The 15,810-nt window shown below is 40.8% G+C and overlaps 1 protein-coding gene across 9 annotated transcripts in view; it reads left to right on the top strand.

Moving 5' to 3' along the window:
* Nucleotides 1-15,810, top strand: part of LOC117485244 (LIM and calponin homology domains-containing protein 1-like) — a 102,237-nt gene that overhangs the window by 10,392 nt on the left and 76,035 nt on the right. The gene's annotated exons all lie outside the window — the stretch shown is intronic.

The raw sequence follows: 15,810 nt of genomic DNA, 5'->3' as shown, positions 1-15,810 counted from the left end.
GTCCCATTCAACTCAGATTTATGGATTGTTTTTGTGGTTCTAAGCGATAAATTACAGGCTCCACTACTTTTACCGGTTAGTAACATTTCTGCAAATGTGTAAGACTCTTCCTCAGTCCCTCCAGCAAATATCGTTCAGTCAATAGTGTGCTGCAGCTTATTAGGTTGCTAGCATGTGTAGATCTATAGTGTTGGCTGTGGAAAAAGAGTGTAAACAATATACTTCACAATAAGGCTGTACCTGAATATTCGGGTTTCAATTTAGTTATTCGGATACTCTTTTTAAAAAAAATTGAAATCTCCAATATCAACGTAAGAGCTTGTGCCTCTTCGGGGGGTGCTAACACTTAACCATAAACTTTATCGTTTACTTTCTCTGTCTTTATATGTAAATTATATTACTTTTCTCCGTTTCCATAGCAACAACAACTTCCTGTCAACAGCGCTAATTCTCCTTCAAAATAAAAGCATGTCCATACAAAATAGGAAGCCAAGCCAAATTACACTTAAAGGTGGGGTAGGTAATTTTGGAGAAACCAGCTCGAGATCGCTAGAATTTGAAAATACACAACCGGAAAAAATCTGCCACATCCTTACAGAGCCCCTCCTCCAACACACACGAACGCGCACATGACCAATGAGGGCACGAGGTAAGTTTGTGCACAGATGGAAGGCTGACAGGCAGGTAGGCCATCCAGTTATTTTAGCCGGGCCGGCTAAAATGATTGGTCGTGCTTTTTACAGCGCTACGGCTTCCACAGATGACATTTTGTTATGTATTTATTGTCAAAGCATTTAATATATTCATTGCTATCGGGATGTTAAGAGCATTCCATGGAATATAACAAAAAGTGTATCTGAAATAAATTACATACCCCACCTTTAAGACATACAACTGCAACGAAAGTAACAAACACAATGCAATATCCTTTTCAATTTCAAAGAACACAAATTGGGTTATATATACATTAACAAATAACTATAAAACAACAATACTGTAGAATAACAAAATTAATGCCGTGAATAAACCGAAATACACGTGTTGAAGCGGTTCGCTGCTGATTACTACCGAATATCCGGAGCCCGAAAAATGGTATTCGGGACAGCCCTACTTCACAACATATTCCTCACACTTCTGCCTGTATCTTTTGGAGCTGTTCTTAGCTGGCATATTGTTTGATGGATAGGACAGAAACTGAAGTTTGTCCATCATCCAGAGGACGTTTCTAATTGGGTCATGCAGGCTGATCTGGTTTCTTAGTTTTCTGAGATGCGGCACAGGGGAGCTGGACTTATTCTGACTGTCGAGGGAGCTAGTGCAACCTGCACAGTTTGGCAGCGCGACTGATATTCATACAGGCATTATGTGACACTGTGTCTTTAAAAAAAGCTTCTCTGCCTTTTTTCTCCCTGCCTTCTATCTTGCTGTCTCTCTACAGGAAATGTTTCTAGCGCCATAGATATATGAATGGCAATGCTGGTCTGTCTCCTAAAAAAGCATTTCCCATAAAACTGTATTTTCCCTTATGTTTTGAGGGTAAACATATTTTTTCCCAGACTACAGTCTTATATGTGGTTAACCTTGTGAACCATAAACGGTTGCTGTAAAAACTTAGAGTGGATTTTCCCATGAGAATAACTGGTCTTGAGCTCGAGTCGTTGCTGTAGCTGCTAGCATTAGGGCCAGCCGCTAGTCTTGAGGAGTTGTTGTTTTAATTCATTGACGAATAAACTTGAAACACACTGCACAGCTATGGTACTCCTGACTTCAGACCTGCTGCAGAGAACCAGATGACTCAGGTCCGCCATCAATGGAGGCTTTTAGAACTGAGTGGGATGCCTTTCATTGTCTCACACACACACTGTCTCATACACATGCACACTCACCCCAGCATTCCTGTGTCCCTCAATCCACACACACACACACACACACACACACACACACACACACACACACACACACACACACACACACACACACACACACACACACACACACACACACACACACACACACACACACACACACGCACACTCTTGCAGAGCTCCCCAGCTGGTCGCCCCCCAACAACAATGCACGCTGTCACCACACTCTGGAAAATGACACAATCGCCTCTCAGCTGACTGGCATTTGTCTGGACAGGCCTGCATGATGCAGCATTGCTGTCACTTTATTTCTCTCATGAAGGGTATTTCTGTACAGCTACCTTCAATAGGATTTATTACAAAATTCAGTTTGAAGTCAACAAATCGATCTTCAGAAATGTTACTACTACTACTACTGAAGGCCTTCCATTAATACGTAATTTAGGGAGTACAACATTTTTCAGGTATTTACTATTTTGTTCTTTTCTGAAACTTTTCATTCAGTTTTTTGCTAATTTAAAACCTTTTATGAGCAATGGGGGAGGTTCCTTCTCCCCGTGTTTCCACTCCTGACTCTTTTAGTAATAGTATTCAGCTAAAACCATTATCCGTTATTTCCATGACAATAAGCGTCTGCTTTTTATATTTTCTCACGTTTTTCATGCTTGCTCTGTGCCGCACTTGTATTTGTTTATATTTTGCACAACATTAGAATGAAGATATCACACTTGATATATTAGTTAGCTCTTGGGACTGAGATGTCAACTGCGGAACCTATATTGCCTTGGAAGAAGGAATACAGCTTGAACATGTTTAGCTATCAGGACCTAAATGTGGATTCTCACCAATCAGTTTGTTTATTGGAAAACACTATAATAGAGATGTTCAATGTAGTTCCCCCAAAGAGTGAACCTCAAATTAAACTCTAGGTGGTCCTGTCACCAGTTGCATGTTTTTAATATGTACAGTTATTAACTTGTCACCAGTGAGAATGAAGTGTACAGTAATTGAAAGGGTTTAAACCACATCCCTGTAAATGTACGTTCAGCAGATGTTAAGTAGTAAACCTGTCTTTTGATTTATTCTGACAGCGCCTGTTGCCCCTACGCTCTCTGCATGAACTTGTGTAAAATATAGGGAAGCTAAGACAAGGATGATGGTCCCTCCTTTCCTGCCTTGATTACTTACTCTTTTCTTGAGCAGGGAAATTGGAAATGGCTGGTTAACTTTTTTCACTACATTACCAGCTTAACATTTAGCATGATAACATATTGAAATTCATTATTACCAAGATCATAGCATCTATATAGGTTTGATTTGCTCTTCTGTACTTGGTGTGAAAGAAGAATTGTATGGGACAAGCCTTAGGCACAGTATGATTTATTTGTTTTGATACTAGTCGCAGCAATAACACGGAGAACAGAAGAAGAATTGGGTAATCAGTAATGAAACCACCATGACTGAATCCATAGCTCCACCTGCTGTCCAACTCTAACCTCATTGACTGAACATCTGAAGCAATACACACCATCAGTTAGGCTGGACTGTGGGATTTACATTCATTCTAATGTAGACAGAACACTTTTAAAAAGATTAAAACACAACCAAAAATATACAAGAAAAATATCTTATTACAAAAAATAAATTTGTAGCGACTTTCAAACTTCTCTCTGTCACTTTGCTTTGCATGGTCCACAGGTGAAACTGTAACTTTGATCTTACAGTAACCATTAAAGTTAAGCGATAACCTATTGGAGTGTAACCACAAGACGGTAGCAAAACTGAGACGGAAAAATTCAAAACAAAACCAACGTTTTATGATAGCTGTTATGATCACCCTTGAGTATGAAGGTAGATATGGTGCAAAATCATATCAACCAAATGTAAACTGACTATATTGTCTACTTGTTGCTATCCTTTGTGGCATAAGCCGTTTTCTACAGGCATGGCAACCTGTGCAGCCCATGTATTGATTCCATCCGATAGAAAAACGTCTGCCTGCTCTCCACAATGATCAATAACAGCGAACGGATGGTCAAAGTAAGGGCCCCGCAGTCATCCGGTTCGACCTGACTATGGCTGTGACTTGTGTGTGACTGACCCGAGTTTGCGCCTCGTCGTTCTGATAGCTCCGCCCCTTCGCTCCAACCTCCCCCCTCCCCCACATCTACAGGTGAAAATTACTTTAGCGACACATTCATCACGAGAAGTGTAGCAAAAGTCAAGGCCGCAGATTCTGGGATTTATACTGCCACAGAGCAGATTCGTGAAGTTGTAATGACTGATTTGAGAGGTTGTAATAACCAAGTTGCAGTTGTAATGGAAAATATATTTAAAAAAAATATATTTTTCTGCAAGTGAACATTTCATTATTACATTACATGTTACTTGTTAGACGCTTTTATCCAAAGCGACTTACATACTCAATACTGTGGGCAATCCCCACAGGAGCAATTTGGGGTGAAGTGTCTTGCCCAGGAACACAACGACATGCTGACTGCAGTGGGACTCGAACTTGCTATCCTCTGATTCGAAGATCAGCGCATTAACCCACTGCGCCACACGCCTTCCCGTTCATCACTAAGTTAATTTTTTTTCTACAAGCTACAAAACTTTTTTTTTCTTTCTGTGACTTAAAATTTGGTTCACAGATACGTGAATATTTTATACAAGTGTAAATGTATGCACAGTTGCACACAAGCTCAGATTTATTTCAGGTTTTACAAGCTCTCGCATTTTGCACCATATCTACCTTCATACTTGAGGACACAAAGCAATTTGTCCGCCTGTCAGAATTGACCAACTTTTGTGTTATCTTGTACATTTAAATGTGTGTTTGTGGCAGACGTATAGAGAATGGGAAAGAACCAAAGAATACATTCATAAAAAATCTTTATTGTAACCACTTGTTACCCTTTTTATAAACTTTAAAAAATAATGCCACCCTTCTGTCAGCTTTGGCAACCCAAAGCTGCTGGCTGGTTACAAGTCTGGCAACCAGATTTAACTTTCAGTTTTGAATTGTTTGTAGCTCAGTGGCTGCAGCCCGGCACTGCCAAGGCCAGGGTGAAGGGTTCAGATTTCCACTGGGCCACACCATGCTGGAAAGACAAGCAGTCGCTGTAGTGAGGGGATAAAGCTTCCTCTAAGTGGCATATGTTTGACTTGTACAGTAAAAGCCCTGTTCTCTCTGACGGCAGCAGGTCTGCGTCTGTGTAGCGGCAGCAGCAGGCCGAAGGTCAACAGCCAGCATCAGGTCGGGACCACCATGCAAATAAGGGAGTCTAGTTGTCAATTCTTGGTAACAATTGAATTGTGATTGGCATTTAGCAATTCTCATTAGAGTACTAACCCAATATAGACACATTTTTCAAAACGGTGATAATGTACCAACTTGTACGCCTAACATGCTGTCTAAAAGGAAATTTTATTTATTTCGTTCTTGTTGCTGTTTCCTACCTTGAGTTGATTACACGGAATTTAAGATGGCCTACTAGTGACCATGCTTAACCAACAATATCTTGATCTATTGTAGTGGCCATTAAACAGTAAAACAAGTGCTTGATCAAAACACTAGCAGTTAATTTACTGCAAGTTTCTTTACTTAAGAGTGTCAACTAAACCTACGATGGAATGGCTTATCTTACACTACTGGTCTCCTGAGTGCTGTTATCCCCATCATCGGTAGCAGGGGATCAACTCTAATCCTGAACTAATCTAGCCAGCTGCACCTCTTCTTGGGGCAAGTATGACAGCTCTCTCGGGTGGCCAGAGTCCAACTTTGACACTATCAGTAAAAGGATTCAAGAAGCTTATCTGCACATATTACCTAGATACTGTGACATTTACCATTTACATTCTTGTTAAGTAAAGAACACAGATATTGCTTTTTTTTTTTGCTGTACATCATTTACCTGGGTCGAATATAAGATGAGATCAAACTTTAGCGGTTCCACTTGACTCAAAATCAGGAGAACCGAAAGGTTCCAGACTCTTTCAAGATACAATGAATGGTCGATTAGAAATGTTCCAAGTATATAAACTGGACTGACGGCTGGACTTTGGAGCTCAGCCTGAATGGGCCCAATTTCCTCACCCCCAAATTCAAGCCAAATCAGGCAGCCATTAAGATACAACTTGTGGTCCTGATTAGGGCTGAACGATTAATCAATTTTTAATCGAAATCGCGATTTGAAATGATGCAATTATCAAATCGCAAGATTCTTTTTAGTTTAAAAAAACCTTTACAATTTGTTTTCTTTCTTCTTCTTCATCAATCAGAGGTGCTGTGCTCCACATGTACCAGTCATTGTTAACCAATCAGAAGTGGCCCATGATAGTAGGTGATCGACAGATTGATCCAATCACCTGCCAAGTATTTTTGAAATACTTTTCCAAATGGCTTCCAATGGAGCTTTCCTAGATGGTTTGGTGAAACAAACCATCTGAGTCAGGTTAGTAATGCTCCATCACATGTTTTACATCTATTACAGGGTGAATCTTAAACTGAAGCTTGACTTTAAAGCAACCCAACGGAAGTTTCATGTAAGTTTAGTTCTTTCACTCGTAGCTCTGGCTGCGGGGGTGCTAGAGACGGGAGCACGTTGATACGACGTTCCTAGCCGGAGATATGGCCGCATTTTACAATAAACGTCCGTTGGGTCGCTTAAAAACAAATATCGCAAATCGAATCGCAATATCTGTCAGAAAAATCGCAATTAGATTATTTCCCCAAATCGTGCAGCCCTAGTCCTTATGTGGCAGAACACAGCGAAATGTAGCATTAGCATGACAAGCTTGGCTACCTGTGAGACCTAATGAAATGGATGGAGGTGAAACCTGTAAACTCTTTCATCTGTGGTACATGTTTGTTTTTTCTCACTTGAACATGCCCATCTGTTATTCTCTCTCTAGTGTTGCTATCGCTGTTCCCATCTGTGCTGAAAGCATGAAGTCATGACCCATCTTTGGGGGTTGTTGAAAGGCTTTCTAGGAATTCACTAATCTTGAGTTGAAGTGAACAAGGCAAGATGAGAGAGCACAGAAACAACACCAAGAATGCAATAGACATCACATATTGATCGCTGTAAGGATATCAATAGATGTTTTCTTTCTTTAAACTGTATCAGCTCTTGTTGAAAGTTTCTGTTGCTATGATTACGTTTACCACATAAATGCAATCAAAGTGGTGGTCAAAATGATTCAATCAAACGTTGAATTCAGTTTTGTTTGTTGTATGCAGACCAACACATTCAGACTTTGTTCATTTTCCCATTGTGCACTAACTTGGCAATAGACTGGTAATGATCTCGGTGATATAATCAGTTATTCAAACAGCCACTAAGCAACTTATGCAATGTGAGCAAAGCCTAAGCTTGAGTCAATGAACCCTCCAACATTTTAGCCGTAATAGCTGTTGCGAAACTATTCAGACTTTGCTAAATAACTTAAGTAGATTCTCTTTTCCAAAGCTAATTCCAACACTAATGTTAATCCTTAGAGCCTGACCTGACCAGTCATCAGTCCATCTCACATTTCTCACAGTATTTGCAAGTGTACAGGCATGTGTAGGCATCATGAGAAATATGACTAAGTGCTACTATGTAAAGGAGTGTGGGCTATTGGTTGACATCATCTTTCAATGCAAAGCAGACCTTAATCTTAGAAATAACTTCCTCTGCAAATCTGCTAAGAAGCTTGCTTACATTTCAACGCATTTTAACATTTTCAGGGTTTAGCTTCCAATCCCACAGTGCTATGTTCTTTGGTCATTATTTTTTTGTTATATTACTATTTGATTTATGTCATCGATAAACAATCTGGCAGACACTTTTCAACTTTCATAATCTTTGTGCAGCTCACCTCTTTCTCAGTCAACATATTAAAATCTTCTTAAAATCTCAAACCCCTGGGGAGAGGCACAATAGCAGGATTTCTGTGCATTTGGGGTCAGGAAAGCCTGGCTCTATACTTCCTTTTCCTAATGGGAGCTCAGTGATAACTTGGACTGACAGATGCTCATGTTCCCAGGGCGGGACAGAGGGGCTTAGCCTTGGGAAACTGTCAAGGAACAGGGATTCCTTTTAAGGTCCACTTAAATATTAAATAATTTGAATCCGTAATATGGGATGGTGAATTTCCGAGCTTTACAGGACAAGTGACCATGTCAGACAAAAGCTATAATGACTTTAGTGTCATCCAGTGACGGCATTCATCCAAGAGATCCACTTGCAAAAATAACACTCCTTAAGCTGGCTAACTCATCCTATTGCGCTATGGTATTGATTCACTATTCCAAATAAAGTCGTTATACGGTTACAGTTCACTCATTTGTCTTTAATTCACTAATAATTGGGCGATTTTGGCGCAGTGGGTTAGAGCGTTGATCATCAGATCAAGGGGCGTTGGTGAATTCCAGTTCGAAACGCCTCGGCCGCCACTGCGTCAGGCCGTTGTGTCCTTGGGCAAGACACTTCACCCGAATTTGCTCCTGTGGGTAAGGTCCACTGTAATGACTCTTATGTCTAATATGTGTAATGTGTAATTGTAAAGTGCTTTGAGCACCTTCAAAAGTGCTCTAATAAAAAAGTTGATGCATTATTATTATTATTATTATTATTATTATTAATAAGTATAAGTAGTAATTAGTATAACTTTTTTAGATGAAGCGCATGTAGCCTATTTGTATGTAGATCACTCAGAACATTTCTGGTTTTATTGTGTATTCATCTTAGATATTTCAGAACTTTATACCAATGATAATGTCTCATTGTGTACTTTTGGAATGCCAGGAGACTGTTTTGTTGAAGATGTATTGGAAATCAAGTTGTAATGGAATCAGTATTAATTAGTGATGTTATGTTCGCGAACGATCCGATTCTTTTGAACGGCTCTTTAGTAAGAACGAAGGGAACCGAGTCGAACTTGGTGAGAGCCGTTCTTTTTATCGCTGGTTCACTACCTGCCATAAATCCACTCGCCTTTTACGTGAACAGTGAAAAAGCTTGATTTTGTTCCTCAAGCGTATTCCGTGAAGACCCGCCCCTACTCTGATTGGTTAGGTTTAGGCACGAGGAGTGAGATGTTGTGGGTTAGGGTTAGCCAATCAGAGGCAGAGTAGGGGTAGGTCTTAACCAAATATGCATGAGAGAGAGAAGTCATGCACATGTGGTACAGGTAAACTACGTGTTTTTCGGTGAAGAAATGAGCCAAACGCGATATCGCAGCAGCATTTGGATGGACTTCAACAAAAACATAGGCAATGATAAAGCACAGTGCAACATTTATAAAGCCAATATTTCATTTAAAGCAGGGTCAACAAATAATCTCCACCGCCCAAAAAAAACGGCTCTCGAAAAGGAACAGAGCAATCAGATCCGGTTCCTTTCAATTCCCTTGTAATTCCCATCACTAGTGTTCATTTGCATCTCAAGATGTTACAGCATGATTACACGACAGGCCCTAGAGTGTCCAACACCTGTGAGTGCAGAAGCCATCGTAGACTCGCTGATTATTAACCCGCATTGTGCCCCAGTGTTGACACAGTTTGTCAGTGAAGCTCCTGATCAGCTCAGCGTGGTCGAGGACAGAGCTTTGTAAAGAGGAGAGAGAGGAGGGCATGTCTGAACGTGTTCCTTACCAAGCATCTTATCAAACTGAAAGTTCAGAAAGGTTGTTGTTTGTTTTGGCTTGCATACAGTCCTCTCTGATGAATCCTTGGGTTATCATCCTTCTTGTATTGACTAAAATATAATATCCGTTGCCGGGATACTGTGCTGAGCACGGTGCACTTCACACACACACTGCCAAATCTTATTGCTCACCGCCAAGAAAAATCACACTTCACTAATTTCAATGAGCTTGGAGCTACAGCTCTGTTTCCATGGGACTTGATATTAACTGGGGACATCCTGTGATTTAATATAATCGCAGCAATTGTCCATGATGCTAATCTGGTACCTGCAGTAATTGGTTGAAGACAGAGGTCTGGTGAGAATACTAATCATGATACATGTCCCAAACTCAACTGAAACTAAAACTACATTTAAAATAACATAAATCAGTGCAATCAATCGCTCTAACACTAATTAAAACAGCTAATTACATGGAGAACTAATTCAATTACTAGTTCTACAGAAGAAAACAAAACAAAACGTTAAATTAGCTCTTTATGTGCAAAGTAACGTGACTGATCCAACACTGGTGTTGAGATGTCAATCCCAGCAGGTCAAGACCGGGGCGTCTGTCTGTCTGTCTGTCCGACTGTCTGTCTGTCTGTCCTTCTGACTGTCTGTCTGTCTGTCTGTCTGTCTGTCTGTCTGTCTGTCTGTCTGTCTGTCTGTCCTTCTGACTGTCTGTCTGTCCTTCTGACTGTCTGTCTGTCTGTCCTTCTGACTGTCTGTCTGTCTGTCTGTCCTTCTGACTGTCTGTCTGTCTGTCCTTCTGACTGTCTGTCTGTCTGTCCTTCTGACTGTCTGTCTGTCTGTCCTTCTGACTGTCTGTCGTTCCTTCTGACTGCCTGTCTGTCCTTCTGACTGTCTGTCTGTCTGTCTGTCCTTCTGTCTGTCTGTCGGTCTGTCTGTCTTTCTGACTGCCTGTCTGTCCTTCTGACTGCCTGTCTGTCCTTCTGACTGTCTGTCTGTCCTTCTGACTGTCTGTCTGTCTGTCCTTCTGACTGTCTGTCTGTCCTTCTGACTGTCTGTCTGTCCTTCTGACTGTCTGTCTGTCTGTCCTTCTGACTGTCCGTCCTTCTGACTGTCCTTCTGACTGTCCGTCCTTTTGACTGTCTGTCTGTCCTTCTGACTGTCTGTCTGTCTGTCTGTCTGTCCTTCTGACTGTCTGTCTGTCTGTCCTTCTGACTGTCCGTCCTTCTGACTGTCCTTTTGACTGTCTGCCTGTCTGTCCTTCTGACTGTAGCTGCATCTGTGGCCGCTGGCTGGATGTTGCCCTCGGCCTCATGGAAACTGTAGCAGGCAGGATATTAGGGACTAGTGGAGGCCCCTGGAAAAGCCCCGCTGCTAAGGCAGCTTAGCTCAGAGAGCTGGTGTCAACACGGGGGCTCTTTGTTTCTGATCTTGCTGAGCTGTGGGGGGTTGTCACAAAAATCCTGTTTGGTATGGGATATATGCTATGGTAAGGTATTTCTCAGGGCTACATAGGTTGGTTATTGTGTTAAACCGGAAACCACCGCAGTTTGGATGTTTTTGATCTACGTTGACATACCCAGGGGCATTAGTTGTTGAAGGTGTTATCTTGTAATATATCCACTGTCATACTACCTATTCATGACAGTAGATATTCATCATGGGCCACTGTGTTTGATAAATGTAATCTTTACTCTTCACTTCCTGTGTCCCATTTCACTAAAATGAAATTGTGCATGAGATGAGCTGGGTTAGTAGAGTGGGGATTTGTAACCTCACACTCAGAGTAATGGCTCAAACTAGAGGTGGCATTTGTGCCACTGAGGGAAGTTCAGCAGACCCTGGAGTGTGCACTGAGCATGTGTGTGTGTGTCTGTGCACACACACATCTCCTCAAGCCAGTGTGAGGCGACACAATGAAACCCCTGTGTGTGTCTGTCCCACCATACTTGTCTCCAGGTCCTCTAAAGGGACATTGTTGGTGAGATCAGACAGTTTCCTTCACCACAGTCCTTCCTTAGCAGCCTTTGGCCTGGTGGCAGTCAGCACTGCATAGAAAGCTGAGGGTTTCCAAACTGTATAGACCCAAACCATGGCATGTATACACAATTGTCACACACTCATCTAGATCTATCACACTGACATTGTAACTATTCAGTAATAATTAATTATTTAATACATTATCCAAAAACCTTACTGTAATTTATTTCCTAGTGTATTCAAACTGCCGTGTTTGGATTTAGTATTGTTTGGGCTAATGAAAAAAATAAGTGGCTGCATCATTCAACCCCCCTTCCATCCTACTCGTACACACTTGCATGCAGAGATGGTAAATGACTACTTGGCAGACAAGTCACAACTGTCAGCATCACCTTGAAGCTGAAACGGGACAAAGTAATCAACTTCAGCCCGCCACTCCTTCTGCACTTTTCACATGTGGCCTTTCTCTTTCCTTAGCACAAATCCCCCTCAGAGGTGTGTGTGCAAACATCGCTACATTTGAGTAACACTTCATTACGTTTTCTGATACTGTATTTTTTCACAAAAACTCTAATCAATAGTTTTCATGCAAGGTTTTGTGGTAGACAGTGGCTCAGATTGACACAAATAGTGATGTGATTTTTTATGTTTCAGCGAGGCACTGTCATAAATGCAAAGGCAGACCCCACTCTGATGGCATACAAAAATAAATATATTACACAGCCTTTTATTAACATGGCACCTTTCTCACAAAAACCCAAACCCCTGCATCATCAGGTCAGGTATCGTATTGCCAGATTCTTTCAAATACACGGCCCTAGTTCCCTTCCCTCTATTATTTGAAACAACAGCCAGACCATCCAAATGCTAAATACTCCTTCATTTCTCCTCATGTGGGCTCAAGGCCCGCCAAACCTGGAAGAGAACGGGGTAGAAAAACATGGGAGGGAATGGGGGTGGAAGTGAGTAGCTCCAATAGGGGCCAGTAGTGGGGTTAATCCACAACCCAAACATTGTTCCATCATCTAATCAGGCTGGAAATGGGACGGACTGGCTGGAATACTAACATTTAGCTTAGGGCTAGGCCATTTTAGTCGCAGGAAATTTGGCTTGTATAATCAGAGCAGCTTATCAAGAGTGGAGGGGAACGGGAGGCATACAGGAGGGAACAGGGCGTCTGAATTCAGACCGTTTAAGCTCTTAGCAAAACAAGCAAGCTGTCTCCTCTGCTTGAATACCAGGTGAATTATTTGAATGCAAAGAGCGTTTGTTACTCGTGCTATGAGGCTAGCTTTTGTTAAGACAGAAACTACATTTAATTTAGAACTTTTGGAGGTTTTCTGCACTACTTTGGTGCTTCTGGCAGTCCAACCTGTCCTTATTCACTGAATATTTAACAGCCCGGGGCAAGCCTTTGTGTAGATGGCACAGTCTGGCATGTGAATGGCTGCAGTGAGGGAGTGTGTGGCACATTGCTAAGCTGTTTTAGACTCATTGAGTCAATGACATAATGTGAAAGACACTGTTGTAAAGAAAACTTCTTATGCTGTGGGTTCAGTTGATCCAACTATTTGACAACAGCTAGAGGGATTATACATGTTTATAAAAGTGGCAGTTGATCAAATGTTATCGTCGTTAATCGAGTGATAAAGTTTTATAGCTTGCCGCATGTTATGAAAGTAAGACTCCCCTTTTTACAAATTGATTTGAGCTCTGAATGTCGAAAGGAAAAGTCTTTAAAGTTAACTGCTTGATATTTCAAGACGGGTACTTCTCTTTAAACTTAATAAATATAAATCACCTTTAAAATATATGAAGCCTATATGCATCACTTACAAAAACAGATGTGTCCCCTATTGTCCTTAGTTTTATGAAATACTTTAATCTCTAGAGCCATTACCTTCCCACCTGCACATTTATTTCCTAGCTTTTTCTTTAACGTTGAATACTGCATCTGTATTTTCCTATAAAGAGCGGATGTGAGGATGATACAAATATACGGTTTGACATGAAACGGCTATGCTTCATTTGTGAGACATTCGAGAGTCAACCTCCTTGTTTAGTTTTGAGCTTCCTCAAATGATGAGTTTGTGAACCATTCCACTTTTGATCTTTCATGTGAAAGGAAGCAGACAGAAAGAACCAAACCTCAAAATCTAACGAAGGTCAAAAGCTGTTGTGAACTCCATTGAGAATCACTGAAACTTTGGTGGCAAAAATCAACATGTCACAGACGATTTTATACATTGCATTTTTTTCTGTAGAATTAAAGCAATAATCTTGTTAGATTTCCGTGCAGACATTCAGCTCCTTGCATGCATGAACATTTGATTGACACTGAAATCTTTTTATTCCTTTTCACCAACAGCTTTTTTTCCTTTTGTGCTAATATCTTTAACACCATTCGTAATTGTTTACTGTTAACGTGTAGGGATGGGTACCGAGCCCCGGTATTAAAGGGGCCCCGGGGCTGAATTATTAAAGACCGTGGTACCGTTAAACTCCGACGTTATCGGTCTTTTTATCGGTACTGGAGACATTTAAAACATATATGTCATATGTATTATGCTACACAAACATTATATTGCAGTCTTAGTGTCGCCAACTCCGTTTCTAATATGCAAAAAGACAAATGCGTCTATGATGTATTTTCGATCTTTCCAATCCAGACGAAAGATCTCTCTCTCTCCCGTCTGTGTGCGAGGCAGTTTACACACAAGCAGCTGCTACATGCAGCAACACACACACGGCGGAGATGGCAGAGAGAACTAAGCGCTCCGAGGTGTGGTTAAACTTTACCCGTCTCGATGTGGACAATGCTCGTTACCTAAAGTGCAATAAGAGTTTAGCATGTAAGGGCGGTAACACGAGCAATTTGTCTAAACATTTAGCAAAAGTGCACCACGTTCAGACGGAGACATGCACCTTTTTCGACTGTCTTTCTAGTAGCTCTGTAGCCCCATCCACGAGTAACGTTTCCACGTCAGGTGTTATGTATGCTAGCAGCAACACACGGAGTTAACTCAATTATACAAACATGGGTTAATGATTAGAGGTAACTGAGTTATTTATTTTGTTAAAGTTTCAGCTATTCTGTTTACAGTTCTGTCATCAGATTATTTAATACGATTTGCTAAAACATTGTTGTTTCTTTTGATGTGAAATATTATTTATTTAATTTAAATAAAAAGCAATGTTCATTTTGTTTACAATTTGTTTAGTTACCTTTTTTTTTTTCAAAAGAACCGATAAAAGTACAGTTAAAAGACCGGATCGATAAGCGGTATCGATAAAAGTAGTAGTAGCGTTAAAACCTTAACGGTACCCATCCCTATTAATGTGGTAGTAATTTGTTTAAATGCTCCTTACTGTAAGAATATAGTTTGCTGGCAAGATGGCAAAAGTTGAATTTGTATTAAATTTGTCATTGTCTTAACAGCAACTGTGACATATACAAAGCTGTTTTATGCAAAGTTGACCTTGCTGTAGTGCAGGATTTTTTCCGACAGCACTTCTCGCATAGTTTCTAATTGACATCATGGGTTTGACTGTCATGACAACCACTGACACTGTGTGTTTAGGGTTTGATTGATGGTGGAAAGAGTAATAATGCATCTTCACAAGGACCGTTTAAAAGTGATTCACAACATACTTGGATGACATGTATCAATGGCAAATTAGCAGAAGCTTGTTCATTACGGCTACGATCCCTTACTGAGAGACGCACAAAGAGAAAGGATTGAAGAAAGCAGCCCCTGCAGCTCTGAACTTTGACCTTCTGGTGTCTGATTGAAGCATTGTTAATATTGATGGGTCACATTCCTCCCATTTCTCTTGAAGTGTTTTTCTTCTTTCAGATTTGTTGCTTGATGACTGGAAAAATACCTGAATATAATATTATCGTGATATGACACTAGATGCCCTCTAAGATTTGGAGGGAGCTGTAGCTCAGTGGGATAGTGCATTGATCTTCGGATCAGGGGAGCACAGGTTCAATCCCCACTGCAGTTAGCATGTCATTGTGTCCCTGGGCAAGAGACTTCACCGCAAATTGCTCCTGTGGGGGTCTACAGTATCGAGTGTATTTAACTGGCTTTGGGTAAAAGCCTCTAACAAGTGACATGTAATGGATGTCTTTTATATTGTAAAATGGCATGTGTGTTTGTTGTAAAAGTGATCTAATTTCTGTATTATTTTTTAATATTTAGAGAACACACCAACGGTCAAACCTACAAAATCGTCATCGCATTGATATCTATAAGTAATTGGTCAAATATTTTTGTCATTTCATATTTTTCTCCATGTCGAACAGCCTTACTATG

This window comes from Trematomus bernacchii, unplaced genomic scaffold, assembly GCF_902827165.1.
Source record: "Trematomus bernacchii unplaced genomic scaffold, fTreBer1.1, whole genome shotgun sequence".
Lineage (NCBI taxonomy): Eukaryota > Metazoa > Chordata > Actinopteri > Perciformes > Nototheniidae > Trematomus > Trematomus bernacchii.
The sequence above is the reverse complement of the archived record's forward strand: the minus strand, read 5'-3'. Positions and strand labels throughout refer to the sequence as shown.